The sequence below is a fragment of the Mustela nigripes genome, chromosome 8 (assembly GCF_022355385.1).
Source record: "Mustela nigripes isolate SB6536 chromosome 8, MUSNIG.SB6536, whole genome shotgun sequence".
NCBI lineage: Eukaryota > Metazoa > Chordata > Mammalia > Carnivora > Mustelidae > Mustela > Mustela nigripes.
This window is the reverse complement of record NC_081564.1, coordinates 46,496,308-46,512,453: the sequence shown is the minus strand read 5'-3', so window position 1 is coordinate 46,512,453 and position 16,146 is coordinate 46,496,308.

Below are 16,146 nucleotides of genomic sequence, written 5' to 3'. Positions count from 1 at the left end.
TATTTAGGAAAAATCCTCTGCCTAAACCTCAAACAACGTAGCAGTTTGACATGCAGTCTTTATTTGTATAGCATGCACATCAAACTTGTTAAAATAGGTTAATGTGTTGAGAGGGAATAAGCGTGTGTCTGATTACCACACTGTCAACACAGCAACTCAGTCTATTATCAAAGTGTAAGTAATTGGCTTGTGTGTACAGAATCACTGACCTAAGAATAATTTCAGAGATGGTAAAAAAAAAAATTGACTACTTTTTAGATGGAACACATAAGCAAAACTGTGTGAAATAGTTAAGATAGTAGAAACTTAGAAGGTGTTCTTAAAATTATTCATGTGCCTATAGTTCAATATCTCAACCATCTTTAAAAATATGTCATCGTAATTTCTAGTTATTACACATTTAGTCTTACAAATTATACTATGTTTAACTGACTTTAGAAAGACCTTATGATTCAGTAAACTAAAGAGACTTGATAAAAACCAGTATAAAAGGCAAGATGTCCAAACTAAGCTGAGATATTTTCTCAGAAATGTTATACAGTGAAATACACTGATGGCAGAAGAGGAAGCAATGCATGTTTTCCTCTTACAGTGGAGAAGGAGAATGTATTGTTAAATCATAGATCATAAAGCTTAGGTGTCTGAAAATACCTTCTAGGTCTTCTAATTCTGTGGTTTGCCGAGGAGATGCTTGCAGACTTGGAGAAGAGGTATGTTTTGTTCACCTAGTGTATATGTATTTGTTTTCAAATTAAGGCGACACTTAAAATCCAGAGATTTAACATATAAATTGAGGTTTGAAAAATCCTAAGGCTTGACTCTCTGGCCCAACCTCCCTTGGTCCCCGAAACTGGGTGGGCGGCACCTCTGGTTGGCCACACATCTTTAATCCCCAGGCATAGTCCATGCACTTAACCTCCAGCCCTCCTCACACACAGATTGTTTATGAGTCTGGCCCCTGTAACCCAAGAGAGAACTTGTGGCTCATCCTTCACCTCCTCTGCCTCTAGTCCGGGCCCTCTTTCCCTTGCTGAAACACACCATTCAAACTCCTTCCTGTCCCCCAGCTTTTGCTTAGCAGTTTCCCTCAGCAACTGTGCACCCTACTTCCACCCCCGCTGGTTGATTCCCATTCATCCTTTTAAATTCAGCTCACCGAAGACTTCCCTCTGCCATTGGGCAGGGTCCAGTGAACCAACTACTCTCATAGCATCCAGTCTTGTTTTTTGTGAAGATGAAAAATGGGTGATCAAATAAATGATGTGATATCTATCTTTTCTGCCAAAATGAAAGCCCTAAGAGGGTAGGGAGCAGATTTAGTGTGCTACCTTGTATTGGATTGATGAGGAACAGATGCCCAGAGGGTTAAGGGACTCAAGTAGGTGCCCAGGGATCCAGGAACAGAACCTACACAGACAGCTCAGGGAAGGCAAGTAGGGCTGCCTAGTTAAGCTCTCAGAACCCTTTACAAGTCATGTGCAGTTTTCAAATTGCCCTCTGTCAGGATTTGATATCAATTCTTAAAATCCCAGCCCAGCTATTTTGGTTTCTCCCAAACATCCAGCCTTTTGGAAGCCCCATTTTCGCTATTTCTCCTTGAGCTGTACCAGGTGGAAACACAAGCTCACTGTGTACCCAACACAGAACCAGAGTCCAGAATCTCAGAATCTCATTTCCTTTTCCTGAACCCAACTGACATCTTTGGCGACCTGAAGAAGGAGCAACTAGCACAACAAAGAATTGTCTGCCTTGTAAAGCCAGCACCAAATCCCAAGCAATGATTTTCTGATTGCAAGTATCATTTTATTTGAAAAAACTAAAACATCTGAAATGTTTTGGATAGTATAGCAATGATTTATATCAATTTTTTAAAAAGATATTAATCCTCTCATTTTATAGCTTATATAAAAGTACTATGGCTCCACAGATATTCTTTATGAAAAACTCATTTTAACTTTGTCTTAAAAAAAAAAACCAAAAACACTGTCTTCATAACAATAAGACAACAGGAAACATACAGGTTGAGTGAGTATAATATTTGAGAAGAGATTCTGACCTTTTTAGACATCTAGGATGCAATTATAAAAAAAATTAGAAAAACTTAGGTTTCTAACTCATTTGTAGTTCAAAATAAATTCAAGATGGAACAAAAATTTAAATAAGACAAAAAAACCCAAACAACTCTATGAACCCAAAAGTTGTAAAGGAAAACCAGATTTCATTATAAAAAATTTTTAAAAATTTCTATAGATACAAAATATCATGAGGAAGAAAGCAGAAAAAATAATAAACTAGGGAAAGATTTTTGCAACACATCTGACAAAAGGTGTACTTTCTTAAATCACCATCACTCCTAAAAATCGACCAGAGGGTTCATTGGATTATCTTTACCTGTTGGATTAAAACAGTCCACCCATCGAGAAGAAGCTCAGAGGGAGAATGAATATCAAATAAATAAGTAAATGAAGCTGCATTTTCTTCACCAGAAAACCCGCAAAACACACCCACACAAATCCAGAATATCTTAGGAGAGGAAAGAAATCAAGTAATTCACATAAAGAAAAGACAGGTAGCCATACATATATAAAATTTGCTCAAATAAGTAGAAATTAGAGATTGAAATATTCTTTTGGAAAACACAAAAACTTTAACAATGTCTGGTATTTGAAAGGTATGGAGAAACAAGCACACTCATACATTTTTTTTGTGGTGTGTAAATTGATACATACTTTGGGAGAACAATTTGGCAATTAATATGTACATATGAAAACTTAAAATTCATACACCTTTACCAAGGAAGTCTACTTCTGGGAATTTCTTTGACAGGTATATTCAAAACTAGGCACAGAAATGCATATAAAAATATTCATTGCAGAATTATTTATAATAGTAAATACTTGGAAAAAAGCCTAATGTTCATTTTTGGAGGATTAGTTAAATAGATTATGTAATCTATAACCTTAAGCTAATAAACAAATGCCATGAAGCCATTAAAAATAATGAGGTAGGTATTACCTTGAAAAAAATATCCGCAATATGTTGTTAAGTGGAAAAAATAGATGAGTGTATTTATGGTATGATTTGAATCATATAAAGAAAATGAGTAGGGGCACCTGGGTGGCTCAGTGGGTTAAGTCACTGCCTTCGGCTCAGGTCATGATCTCAGGGTCCTGGGATCGAGTCCCGCATTGGGCTTTCTGCTCAGCAGGGAGCCTGCTTCCTCCCCTTTCTCTCTCTCTGCCTGCCTCTGTGCCTACTTGTGATCTCTCTCTGTCAAATAAATAAATAAAATCTTAAAAAAAAAAAAAGAAAATGAGTAGACATAAATGTTTTAATATGCATAGAAAATATATGGAAGGCTATATCCTAGACCAGCAACTACTTCAGTGTGGTACTGATGAAAGAAACAAGGACTTAAACTTTTGTAATATTGTAACATAAGCATATAATTTTGTATCTTTTTATCATGATTTTAACCCTCCCTTCACCACCTCCCCTCAAAAAAAAAAAAAAAAAAATTCACCTTCTGTAGAAAAACAAAAGGTTGAGCAACAATAACAAAGAAACAAATTTAGGTTGTAAGTTACTAAAGAACAGGAAGACTATACTATTCATTCAGCAATTTAATTCAACATTTTTGAATGAACACTAATTCTCAGGAACCATGCTGGGAATTTTGCATAACAAAAAAGAAAATAATAAACTGTGGTTCCCACTGTTATGGAGCTCACAGCTCAGTAGCTGCATATTTCTCTAATCAATACTAATATTATTAAGTACAATAATAAGGGAGTCTACCCAGCACTGTGATGGTACAAAGGATAGAGTGATGAACTCCACTTGAGAATATCAAAGTTCCATGCAGAACATGTTTACTCTGAATCTGAAAAGAAGAGTATCAGTTCTGGGCCCTGATTTTACCTTGCTTGTACTCTAGGAAGCTGGTCTAATACCATTTCATAGATAGTGGCCGTCGTGAGACTCCTGGGTCAGAGACAGAAGGCTTCATCATTCACAGCAGAGCAGGCAGCCTGGTTATAAGCACCGGCATCGGTTTCCCTTGTCTCCCAGTCTGCTGGGCCAGTGCCATGAGACAGCTGGGTCTGTGCTGCAGCTGAAGAAGACCGAGGTTGGGGAACCGACTGTTTTATAACAAGCAATCACCAAGCCTGCATGTTGTCTTAGAGAGAGATCTATTACTTATCCCTGAAGGTTCCTCATTGCAAAAATAAACCCGAGAAATTACCCAGGTAAAGAATGGTCAGGGGCTTGCATTCTTGGCATACCCAACAAGATGGGTATCTCTGAACAAGAGTTGGTGAGAAGTAGCCCTCTCAGAGGCCTTACGAGCCAGGTCCTGAGGGAGGAAGAATGGAAGTGGGGAAGCAAGCATTATGGGAAGAGATGTTTGACATTTTCAGAAGACTCAGCTTTGCCCTTCATCTGGATTGGGAAGCCACCAAAGGTCTTTTGTTCTATTAGGTTCAACTATGCAAGATTGTATGTCGTAAACAGTTGAATGATGGTAATTTCATGTTCTCAATCGAATGGATTTCTTGAAGGCAGTGTAGAAGATGAATAAGCAAGTGGGGAGAGGGCAAGACTATTGATCTCCTTTATCTCTGTGTTTAGCATAGTGATGCCTGAGGATATTTTGGTGACTCAGTAATGTTTACTTAATGAATGAATGAATAAACAGTGAATGAATTAAAATAGAGGATTGTTTTATAGGGATATTGTGGTAGGGTATGAATTCTCTTGAAAGTCTATGAAATAATAGAAATATATACTTATCTTCCCCTGGTTCCTGGCACAGAGCTCCTAACCTTGTGATTTATTAAGCAATAATAAGATTAGAAACATCTTTTGTTCTATTATTTGGTCTTTGACCTCCCTTCCTGACACAGATCTAAATCCCTTGGAATTTTGTGGGTGATAGGGGTGTCTTTTGTTCTAACGAGGTGACTCTTGGTGGCTTCTGGGTAGTTTCAGGATGGAAGCTGGTCACCAGGAAGACCAAGCCTTGATTAGAAGCTTGAAACTTTTATTCTCACCTCCCATCCTTTGGGAAGGGGAGAGGGGCTGGAAACCAAATTAATGATTCATCATGCTTATGTGATTAGGCTTCCCTAAAAATCCCAAAGGTATGGAGTTTGAAGAGCTTCTGGGTGATAGACACATTCACATATGAGAACGGTGGTGCATCCCAACTGCACTGGGATAGAAACTTCTGTGCTTGGGACCCTTCCAGACCCTGTCCTATGTATCTCTTCATCTGGCTGTTCATCTGTATCCTTTGTGGTATCTTTATTATATAATAAACTGGTAAACAAAAATGTTTTCCTGAGTTCTGTGAGCTGTTCTAGGAAATGATCAAGTCCAAGAAGGGGGATAAGGGGAGCCTCCAATTCATAATGAAGTCAGCTAGAAATTGTGGGTGATCCGGGGAACTTACTCTTTGCATTTAGGTCTGAAGTAGGGGGCAGCCTCATGGGACTGATCACTTAACCCGTGGGGTCTGTGCTAACTTGGTGAGTGTCAGGATTGAATTGAACTGTAGTACACTCAGCTGGTGTCACAGAGTTGCTTGATGTGTGGAAAACCCTCCCAATGTGGTGTCATAGTTGGTATGAGTGTGGTAGTAGAGTGTGAGTAAAGGAGAAACCCAGGAGAGTTTTTCCAGCTCAGGGTCATTGAAGTCATGAAGATGAAACCTGGAAGAACGTGGTTTATATTATTTCAAGTTAACGGACTGATGCCATGAGATAATTAGCCACACTTTGGAAAACTGAGATCAGAGAGAGTTTGTCCAGTATAAGCAGCTAAGCTTTTGAACTCTGGAATGAAACTGTCATCCATTTACACTTCAGCTACTTCTTGTGATAGAGTCTTTCCAAGCCACAATTTCTTTACCCGCAAAATGAGGATGAGAACTGACCATCCTCTGGGGGTTATGAAGATTACATGAAAGAGACTCTGACTTGCATTTATTTTTTAAAATTAAAAAAAATTAATTTTTAAAAATATTTATTTTTTTGAGAGAGAGAGTGAGCAGGACAGAGAGGGAGAGAGAATCTGAAGTTGACTCCATCCTGAGCTCAGAGCCAGATGCTGGGCTCCATCCCACGATCTGGAGATCAAGCCCTGACTTGAAACCAAGAGTCAGAGGCTTAACTCACTGAGCCACCCAGACCCCCTCTGCACTGCATTTAGAACAGCACTGAACAGCACTTGGGGTTATCTTGGTCCTGTTATAATTGGTGAAAACTGATTGAGACTAGTTTTCTTTGAGCGATAAATGTTGTCCAGAAGACTTAGTAGAAGGGTGTGGACATGAGGTCACCGTCTTGAATCACCAGGCCGTGATGTTAGGACAGAGTATGAGGGTCAGATTTCGTGGACAGGCCTGCGAGTACTGAAGTAGGAGCTCCGCTGTCCGAGAAGAGCGAGACGTGTGTTGGATTAAGTTGATGAGACCGGGAAGTACGGTCAGATAGGAAGGAAAGAAGTGGTGGTGCCTAGCTCTGGGTAGGCACAGATTTCATCTGTCCCTGAGGTTTCTTTTGGATCCGTCTGGGTGGTCAGTACAGGCAGCCACATGCCTGGCTCTGGGCTCCCAGGACGAGGACTCCAGATGGAAGAGGACTCGTTTGCGTCCCAGAGCCATGATCTACTTATGTTATTTCTCCTGTTTGGAACAAAATGACATTGCTCTTTTAAGGTCACACCTGCTCAATCAAAGTGAAACAGAAGTTTAGGCCCATGCTGGGCCACCAATTCAAGTAATTCAGGCTGCGGCATTTTTCACTGCCTGCGTTATGTACCAGAGCCGCGTAGAGGGCCGCGAATTTATCAGATGTCACTTGATCTTTCAGTTGGCTTTGTCTGTGGGGTATTTGCTCCTTGCTGATTGATTATATACTCTGATTTTATGGTTGATGTTATAAGATTATTACTACACATTTGCATTCACCAGTCGGCTTCAGCACTTGAGACCATCCCCTGTCAACCCAACACATTATTCAGTTGGTGCCTTTCTGGGAGGAATATCTGGTTATGTTTTGCTGGCCCCACACCTAACCCTTTTAGCTATTCCTCGATCTTCCCCAGTGATAGTTCTCGTTACTTCCTGATTCACTTCACACACTTCCCCGGGTGGTCTGAAGGATCGGTTTAGAATATTTCTTTCTCTGTACAATAGTGGTTTATAAATACATACATTCCTAGCTTGTGTTTTAGGGGAGGGGGCTGAGGGACAAAACCCAGGCCTGCCAAAGTCAATGCACCAACAGATTTGACGGCCATGATGTTGCTTTTCTTGCAGTTGGTGCCTCATCAGAAAAGGGCAGCGGATTGTTCCTCCTGCACTGTAGATTCCTTTGCAACGAGATGAAAATGGAGGGCTTCGGGCCGAGTAAAAACAAAGAACATAACCCAAGGCAAGTCACGAAGAGGCAATTTCAGAGCCAGAGAAATTCTAGCAGAGACCAAGAGACGATTTCTAAAGCTTAGCACAGTTATTGGTCTCTTGCGATGTTAATAGCATGCTTAAAAGCCAGTACCAAGAAAGGGGGGTAATGTCACTTTAACCAAAGGAGTGAGGCTCCCAGGCTTAGTGCTGGCCAAGTGGAAAGTAGAAAGCCTAGCAAAAAATAATTGAAGCCCCTGCGAAATATTTCAATTTTTTTATTGATTGAAGGCAATTATCCCTTAATTGCATATTTAAATGAGGTATTAGGAGGTTTAACTAAGCAATGCCTCTTAATTGCTGCTGCACACTAGGTGTCACAGATTGTGTTTATTTCATATGTTAATTAAAGAGAAAGGGGTATTTTATTTTATTGACTACAAGGTTCTCTAAGGCTGTGTTGTTTAGGACAAAGTACGTCTCAGGTGTTTATCGCACGCTGGGTATTAATATCATCATTAGTGAGAGGTTAAAGTTTTTTAATGAAGAGGTACGTCTCCATTTTATGGGTTTTCAGCCACATAGGCATCTCTTAAATGGGGGAGGGACGAAAGCCCCAAATCCCACGGAAACAATTATCTTTATGAAAGAAATATTGAACCCCTTCCTCAACAATAATAAAGCAAAGTGCAAGTTCTGATAGAAGCAGGAAAAACAACACCAAATTACTGAGGAATTAGGATTGTTACAAGAAACCCTAATGACCTGTGAGTGCTAGGTTTGTGTTATGGGCGGCGGCAGCCCGTGCGTTAATTTGCAAGTTGCTGTCTGGTTCGGTGATCACGAAATGTTATGGTATGCTGACAACAGATAGGTAGAGATCTTTTATAAAGATTTTTCCTTGAAACAAGATTTGGAGTGCTTAGTGACCAAGATGTTTGTCGACCTGAGCATTTGGATGAGATTGGCTCTCCTCTGGTTTGCTGTGGTGCCGTAAGGAAGGGCTCAACATCACTTTCTAGCTTGCTTTCTATCTTCATAATGGAAGCAGTAGTCACTGTTTTTTAAAAATAAATCTGTGATTTACAGCTCTTTTAGATTGACCCATCTGCCTCCTCAGAAGGTAAAGAAAATGCAGAGCATGTCAAAAAAAAGTCAGTGGGTGGGAGGGCTCTCCTTCAGGAACATCCCGAAACTTCAAAAGTCTATCATGGTAAGACTAAAATCGTAGCAAGTAATAGCAAGAATTTCACTCAATTGATTTTTTTCCACCTAAGAACAACAGATTCGGAAAAGAAGATATTTCCCCTATTCATTTATTTACTCATTTATTCACTCACTTGACAAATATTTATTGACTCTCAAGGATGCCATCTCAAGGGGGAGGTATAATGGTGGGCAAGAAACACAACATCCCTGCTTTTGTGGCTCTTACAGTTTATCAGAGGACAGGGACATGAAGCGCATAGCCACACAGATGATGCCATTGTTTTAAACAGGGAAGGGTCACTGGGAGTACTATAAAAACATCTAATGGCAGGATTGGTTTCTGGAGGAGCGGATGGGTAAGAGAAGTGGTATTCCTAGATTTAGGCTGAGGCTTACAGAACTTGGGGCTTGTGGGTGGCTTTTTAGGACATCCCAACACCAGGCAGACATTTTAGAATGAAGTTATTCCCTTCAAAAAAATCCCAATAACAATTATATTATTTGTTCAGTTTTATATAGATTTTAATGATTTTTCTTAATCTGTAAAAATAATGTTGTATACTTTATTGAAATGGTTTGATAGCTATTCAAATCTAGAACTGATAAACTGTATTTTCTACAGTTTCTGTAGTCAGTAGGTTGGGGATGGTGTTTGTATCTTTCTCTCATAGTCTGTGAACAAATATGATTTAAGCCTTTGAAAAGGTTCAGGCAGTTGAGGAGGGGAATTTTCTGCAGGAGAAAACTCCCGTCTTGCCTTTAAGAATAATTTTTGGACTGGTAAAATGCTTTGTGTTATGAAGGATAGCTCCAATTTACGGGCTCATGAGCTTATGAGTAGAATTTGCTTCAATCCTTATCTTTATGTTACAGCAATGGCACCCACATATGATAAGTCTTCACTGGCAGAATTTTGAAAAAGTAATTCCAGTGTAGTGAATATAAAAAAGTGCTATCAAGGAAAAATATTTTTTCTTCCATGGAATAGAAACCATTATTTAAAGTGTTAGATGCCTCAGGGTTCTATTCATGCAAAATCTATCCCTGCAGTCAAAACATATCCTTTTCCAAAGATTCATGTGTGTGTGTGTGTGTGTGTGTGTGTTTGTGTGTGTATTTCTGTGACTGAGACAGTTGCTTCTGCAGATATTCATAAAAAATAATGAAATACTCATTTTACTTCAGTGCAGGTTTTGGTAGGGCCATAGATTCTCAAATAAAAATAACTATAATGATTTCAATAATTTTGAGGTAGAGCACTTTGCTCTCCAAGACTAACTTTGGGTTGAGCAGCTGGAAGGGACTCTGTGCATATTTTTACCCCCAACAGAATGCTACAGATCCACAAAGAATGTACTGAAGCTTGGAAGGGAACCACAGGTTATGACCTGTCAGCTTTCTTTGCTTTGTAGAAAATGGGCATGAATGGATTGGTTTGGACAGGAAAAAGACCACAGTAATAGGGAGAATAATTCAGATAGTTCTTCCCAGCTGAAAGGAACTATCCATTAGGTGGTAAGAAACAGATCAATATCAAAAAGTTTTCTGAACTTTAGCTTTGGTTGTGGATCTAGGTTGTGAGCTTACAGGTTAAACCGGCATAATCTATTTTAAGCTTATACAACTTGGGGGCTTTTATATAAAAACAATGCATAAATAGCTTATTTTTGCAAAATTTGTAAGAACATATAGGATTTTGTTAGTATGTTGTTGGTGCAGTTCTGGGGCCTTGAAAGTACTTTATCAAGTTCATGGTCAATCTGTCTCGGTTCTGCTTTTCTGTGTTCACATATTCCTTCTGATGCACAAATGTTCCCTAACATGTTTGTGCAGGGTAACTTAAATTTTTTGCCTCTGAATTTTAGGGGAAGTTTCCTAGGGAAATAAAGATGCTGAAGTGTGTGCCTTGGGAGATTAGAAGAACATAATATAAAGCTTACTAAATGTTTATGAAATGTTTACTATGTTTATTAAAATGTTTACTAAAGAATTTACATTATAAACTTGGAATGACAATAAATTACTGTGGTAATGATTACTGGTTCAAATATAAATGATGAACAAATCCTACATTTTAAGTTGCTCATGGATTATCAGTGAGGAAAGATGTTTTGTATATGTTGTACTTTGTTCCCTTCGTTCTAAAAACATCTTGGATATTGCCAGCCAGGTCTGTCTTTTTTTGGCAGTTTTGGAAAGGGAGTAACCATAAACTAAACATAGGAACAATTGGCAACACATATGATAGCAAGGATCTTCTTAGTAAAGAGGGCTGGAAACTGACTCTTGGCTTGGTAGAACAATGGGAAGAAGGGGGTATCTTCAAGGGACAGAGCCAAACATGAAGCCACACATGGGAAGTTTGGAAAAGAGGTTCTAGTGTGTGGTCCCTGATGTTGGTGAGCTTAGAAGAAACCCCGGTTGTCATATGCTATGGCCACGGAAACAACGATAGTTGGCCAACTTGCTTTGTAATCTCAGAATCCGCATCCTCAAGGGCCAGGGCGTGCTCTACGCAGAGAGGTCAGTCTTCCACCTACATCTTGTATGGCCAGGGAATGAATAAAAAATGCATTCATTCATCCACTGGGAATGCACTGATGAGCAAATGTGGTAAGGTTCCTACCTTTAGAGATCAAATGTAAACATGGATAAGTATTGAGTAATACATTGTGATCACCGACATGAAGGAAAACTGGAATACTCTGAGGGTATTTAAGAGAAACCAATTGCGTCTGGGGGATTTTAAGGTGTGTGTGTGTGTGTGTGTGTGTGTGTGTGTGTGTGTGTGTGTGTGTTGTGAGCCCTTTTAGTTCTGTTTTTCAGTGTCTTTCCTCATGAGCCATCAAAAAAGCTGCAAGTTTAGACATCCCCGTGTTCCTGCTCAATTTATGCCCTGAGAGCAGAGGCACACTTAGAGACTTGGGCTCAACATGTCTTGGGAATTGAAGCTTTTATAGAGATTTTGAACAGTTTGAGGTTTAGCTCTATCAGAACTACCCTAGGTTAGCTATCCAGGAGCTTTGCAAGAGTAAGGAGATCAGCAGTTAGAGGAATTGACCCCAAGGGACTAGGCATTGCTCTGGAAGTCGGGTACTTCCGGCCTGAAAGCAGGTGTGTGTGGAAAATGTCAGTTACAGAAATACATCTTCTCTATGCTTTTGCTCCTCAGACAAGTTTCAGCTAGCAAATGGGGCCATGATCTGGACAGTCGGAATGAGTTTTATTTTTATTTTTGTTTTTTGTTTTTTGTTTTTTCTTCTGTGGGCATTAGCTCTCTGAAAGCAAGCTCTGAGAATTAGAAGTAGAAAAACCCTGGCTGCTGAAAGTGAATTGCTTTGGGGCCTTGAGCTGTTCACACTCATTTAAACTGGTTTCTTTCTGTTTTGAAGCTCTGTCATCCTCAGTGTGATGGCTTTTTTTCCCCTGGAGGGGCAAGATGGCTGCTGCCGTAGAGCAAGGCACCAGCACGACCTCAGGCAGCAGCCGCAGAAGGATGGTGAAAGGCATCTTATCAGGACATGTCCCCTTTGACTGCGGGAATTTGAAGGTCTGGTTCACTGCTGTATCCGCTGTGCCTTGACCAGTCTCTGGCATTAGTGGGTACTTAATATTTATTTGTAGAATGAATAACTGAATGAATAGATTATTCTTTAGTTTGGTATTATTTCATTTTGGAAAAAAAACTTCTGGAAAGGTCTTCTCAAATGTCTGTAGTCTTTCTGGCCAAGAGTGGTGTAGTGACTCCAATGATGTCATCAATGTCCAGTTCTGAGATAAATGCTTCCCTTGGTCTTATAATGTGGACAGAACAGTCTACCACACACACCATTTCCTGAAGCTTTTAAACCTGGCTGTATATTTTAAAAAAGTATTATGTAAGTGAAGATAAGGTTGGTTTTTATCAATGGCTAACAACAATAATATGCTGAATTTCAATTAAAAATGAGTAGGTGACAAAAACAGGAAAAATATAGTTTTTGTAAAATATAGTACATTGTAAGAGAGGTTTTAGGGAATGAGCTGGAAATGTTAATCAGATGTTTGGTTTAATTAATCAAATTAGCATTGATGGTTAAGAACGTAGACCCTGTTTGAAGAGACCAAATGATCCATAGATTCTTTCAAATGTTGCAGAAGCTAGAGTCTGAGGGTGGGGGCGTTGGGTCAGTCTTACTGCATTTTAAGTTTATGGTTCCCAAGTTTACAGTTGTTAGCATGGCTGCATTCCTTCTGGAGGCTTTTCTTTTCCAACCTTTAAATAGACTTCCCATATTCCTTGGCTCACAGCCCCTTTTACCAATTGCATCATTCCAACCTCTGCTTTGGTCGTTACATCTTTTTGGCAGACACTGACTTTCCTGCCTTCTTTTTATAAGGACCCTTTGATTACATTGGGCCCACTGGGTTAACCCAGAATAATCTTCCTATCTCAAGATCTTTAATCACTTCTATAATGTCCCTTTTGACCTATAAAACAATATGTTTATGGGTTTCAGATATCAAGATATAGATATATTTTGGGGAGCCATGAGTCTATGTATCACGTCAAGGAGAACTTTCAAAAAGCCAATATAGCAATATTAATGCCATAAGAAGAATTTAGGGCAAACATATACACTAGGATGAATAGAGATATTGCATAATAATGAACAGTCCACCAATAATTAGAAACTTGTATGAACTTAACAACATAGCATCAGAAATGGAAAGAAAAAAACTGATAGATTGATAATCACAAGAGGGCAAATCAATGGGAGATTTTAACACACCTCTATCAGAAACTGAGAGATTAAGTACATAAAAAGTTATTAAGGTTGGGCTGATTTGGAGAATTGCATAACTTATTTTTTTTTAACTTTTTCAAAATCACTCGTTACTACATATTTCTTAAATTGACAGGAATAAAAAGATATGTTTCCCCCCAACTATACTGAGATACGATTGATATATAACATCATGCAACTTAAAACTGTACAATTATATACTGCATACAATTATATACTGCAATATGATTACTGCAAGTGTTATCTAACACCTTCATTACATTGTATAACTACCATTTCTTTTTTGTGATCAGAACATTTAAGATTTATTCTCTTGGCAACTTTCAAGTATGTGGTACAGTATTGTTTTCAGTAACCACAATGTTGTACATTAGAACCCCAGAACTTACTTATCTTCTAATTGGAATTTTGTACCCTTTGACCAAAATCTCCCATTTCCCCTACCCCCCAGCCCCTGTTAACTACCACCCTACTTGGTTTCCACAAATTCAGTTTTCTTAGATTCCACATATAAGTGATATCATACAGTATTTGTCCTTCTCTGCCTGAATTATTTCACTTAGCTTTATGCCCTCAAGGTCCATCCATGTAGTCACAATGATGTCCTTCCATTTCAGTTAAATAATGTACCATATTCCATAGGAAAACAATATTCCATGTGTAAACATATATACATCACCACATCTTCTTTATCCATTTATTTTTGACAGACACTTAAGTTCTTCCATATTTTGGCTATTGTGAATAATGCTACAATGAACATGGGAGTGCAGATAACACTTCAATATCCTGTTTTCATTTCCTTTGGATAAATAACCAAAAATGGGGATTGCTGGGTCATATGGCAGTTCTATTTTTAATGTTTTGAAGAACCTCCATACTGTTTTCCACGGCGGCTGCACCAGCTTACATGCCCACCAACAGTGCACAAGTGTTCCCTTTTCTCCACATCCTTGCCAACACTTGTTATCTCTTGTCTTTGTGATTCTAGCCATTCTGACAGGTGTGAGGGGACATCTCATTGTGTTTTGATTTACATTTCTCTGATGATTAGTCATGTTGAGTATCTTTTCATGTACCTGTTGACCATCTGTATGTCTTATTTTGAAAAATGTGTAAATAAAAAAACAAGCCCCGACTATAATCAGCCTGCAAGACTCACTGGAATACAGGGGTCGACTCATCAAGAAGACATAATAGGCATAAAGAGATACACACCCCACATTAGAGCACCTAAATATATTAAGCAAATACTAACAGATGGGAAGGGAAAAATAGACAATAATATAATAATAGCAGGGGACTTTAATACCCCACTTGCAGCAGTGGATATATCATCCAGACAGAAAACCAACCAGGAAAAATTGGACTTGAACCATACTTTAGACTGAATGGATCTAACAGACATACATAGGACATTGCATCCAAGAACAGCAGAACACACATTCTTCTCAAGCACGCATGGAACATTCTCCCAGAGAGATCATATGATAAGCTACAAAACAAGTCTTAGCAAATTTAAGAAGATTGAAATCATACCACGTATCTTTTCCAACCACATTGGTATGAAACTAGAAGTTAACGACAAGGAGAAAATTGGAAAATATACAAATATGTGGAAATTAAATATCACAGTCCTGAACAACCCATGTCAAGGAAGAAATCAAAAGGGAAATCAAAAAGTATCTTGGTACAGTTACAGTTCTACATGAAATGGTTTCTTAATTTTTACATTGCATTTTTATGTGTTTTTTTTTTTTTCAGAGCACTGGAATGCTCTTCTGTGTGCAAATAAAATTGGCCATCTTTCATGTTTCATTCACTGAAAATAATTATTAATATTTAATTTATATGAATGCATTATTATATTAATGTTAATCAAATAACTATTTAGCTGTTAAAAAGGTTGAATAATTAGGGAAATGCAAATTGAAACCACAATGAGATACCACTTTACATTCACCAGGATGACTAAAATAAAAAAGATAATACAAAGCATTAGAAGAATGAGAAAATGTTGGAACCTTCAGATATTTCTGCTAGTGGGAATGTAAAGTGATGCAGCTGCTTTGGAAAATAGTTTGGCTCCTCTTTAAAATGTTAAACATAAAGTGGCCATATGACCTAGAAATTCTACTCCTAGCCTCAAGAGAAAAACAAACATACATCACGCAAAAACTATGTGAACACTGATGGTAGTACTATTTACAGTATCTAAAAAGTGGGAATAACCTATATGTCCATCAACTGATGAGCAGATAAACAAAATTTGCTCTATCCAGACAATGGAATATTATTTGGCCACAAAAAGGAGTGAAATATTTATGTATATTATGGCATGGATGAACCTTGAAAACATTAGGCTGAGTGAAAGAAACCATCACCAAAGGCCACATATTGTAAGGCCACATATTATCTGTTTTCATCATATGAAATGTTCAGCAGAGTCAAATTCGTAAAGACAGAAAATACATTAGTGATAGCTGGAGTCTGAGGAAAATGGAGACTGACTGCTGATGGGTATGGATTTCTTTTTTGGGTGTTGAAAATGTTCTCAGTGGTGATGGTTGGAGAACTCTGTGACTATACTAAAACAGCATAAGATTATACAGTTTCAAAGAGTGAATTTTATGGTATATGAATCATATCTCAATAAAACTGTTTTTTAAAAAAAGATGCTGAGAATTCTTATCTGTCTAGAGTGCAAACTAGTCTTAGGTTGGGAATAAAGATTTAGGAGAC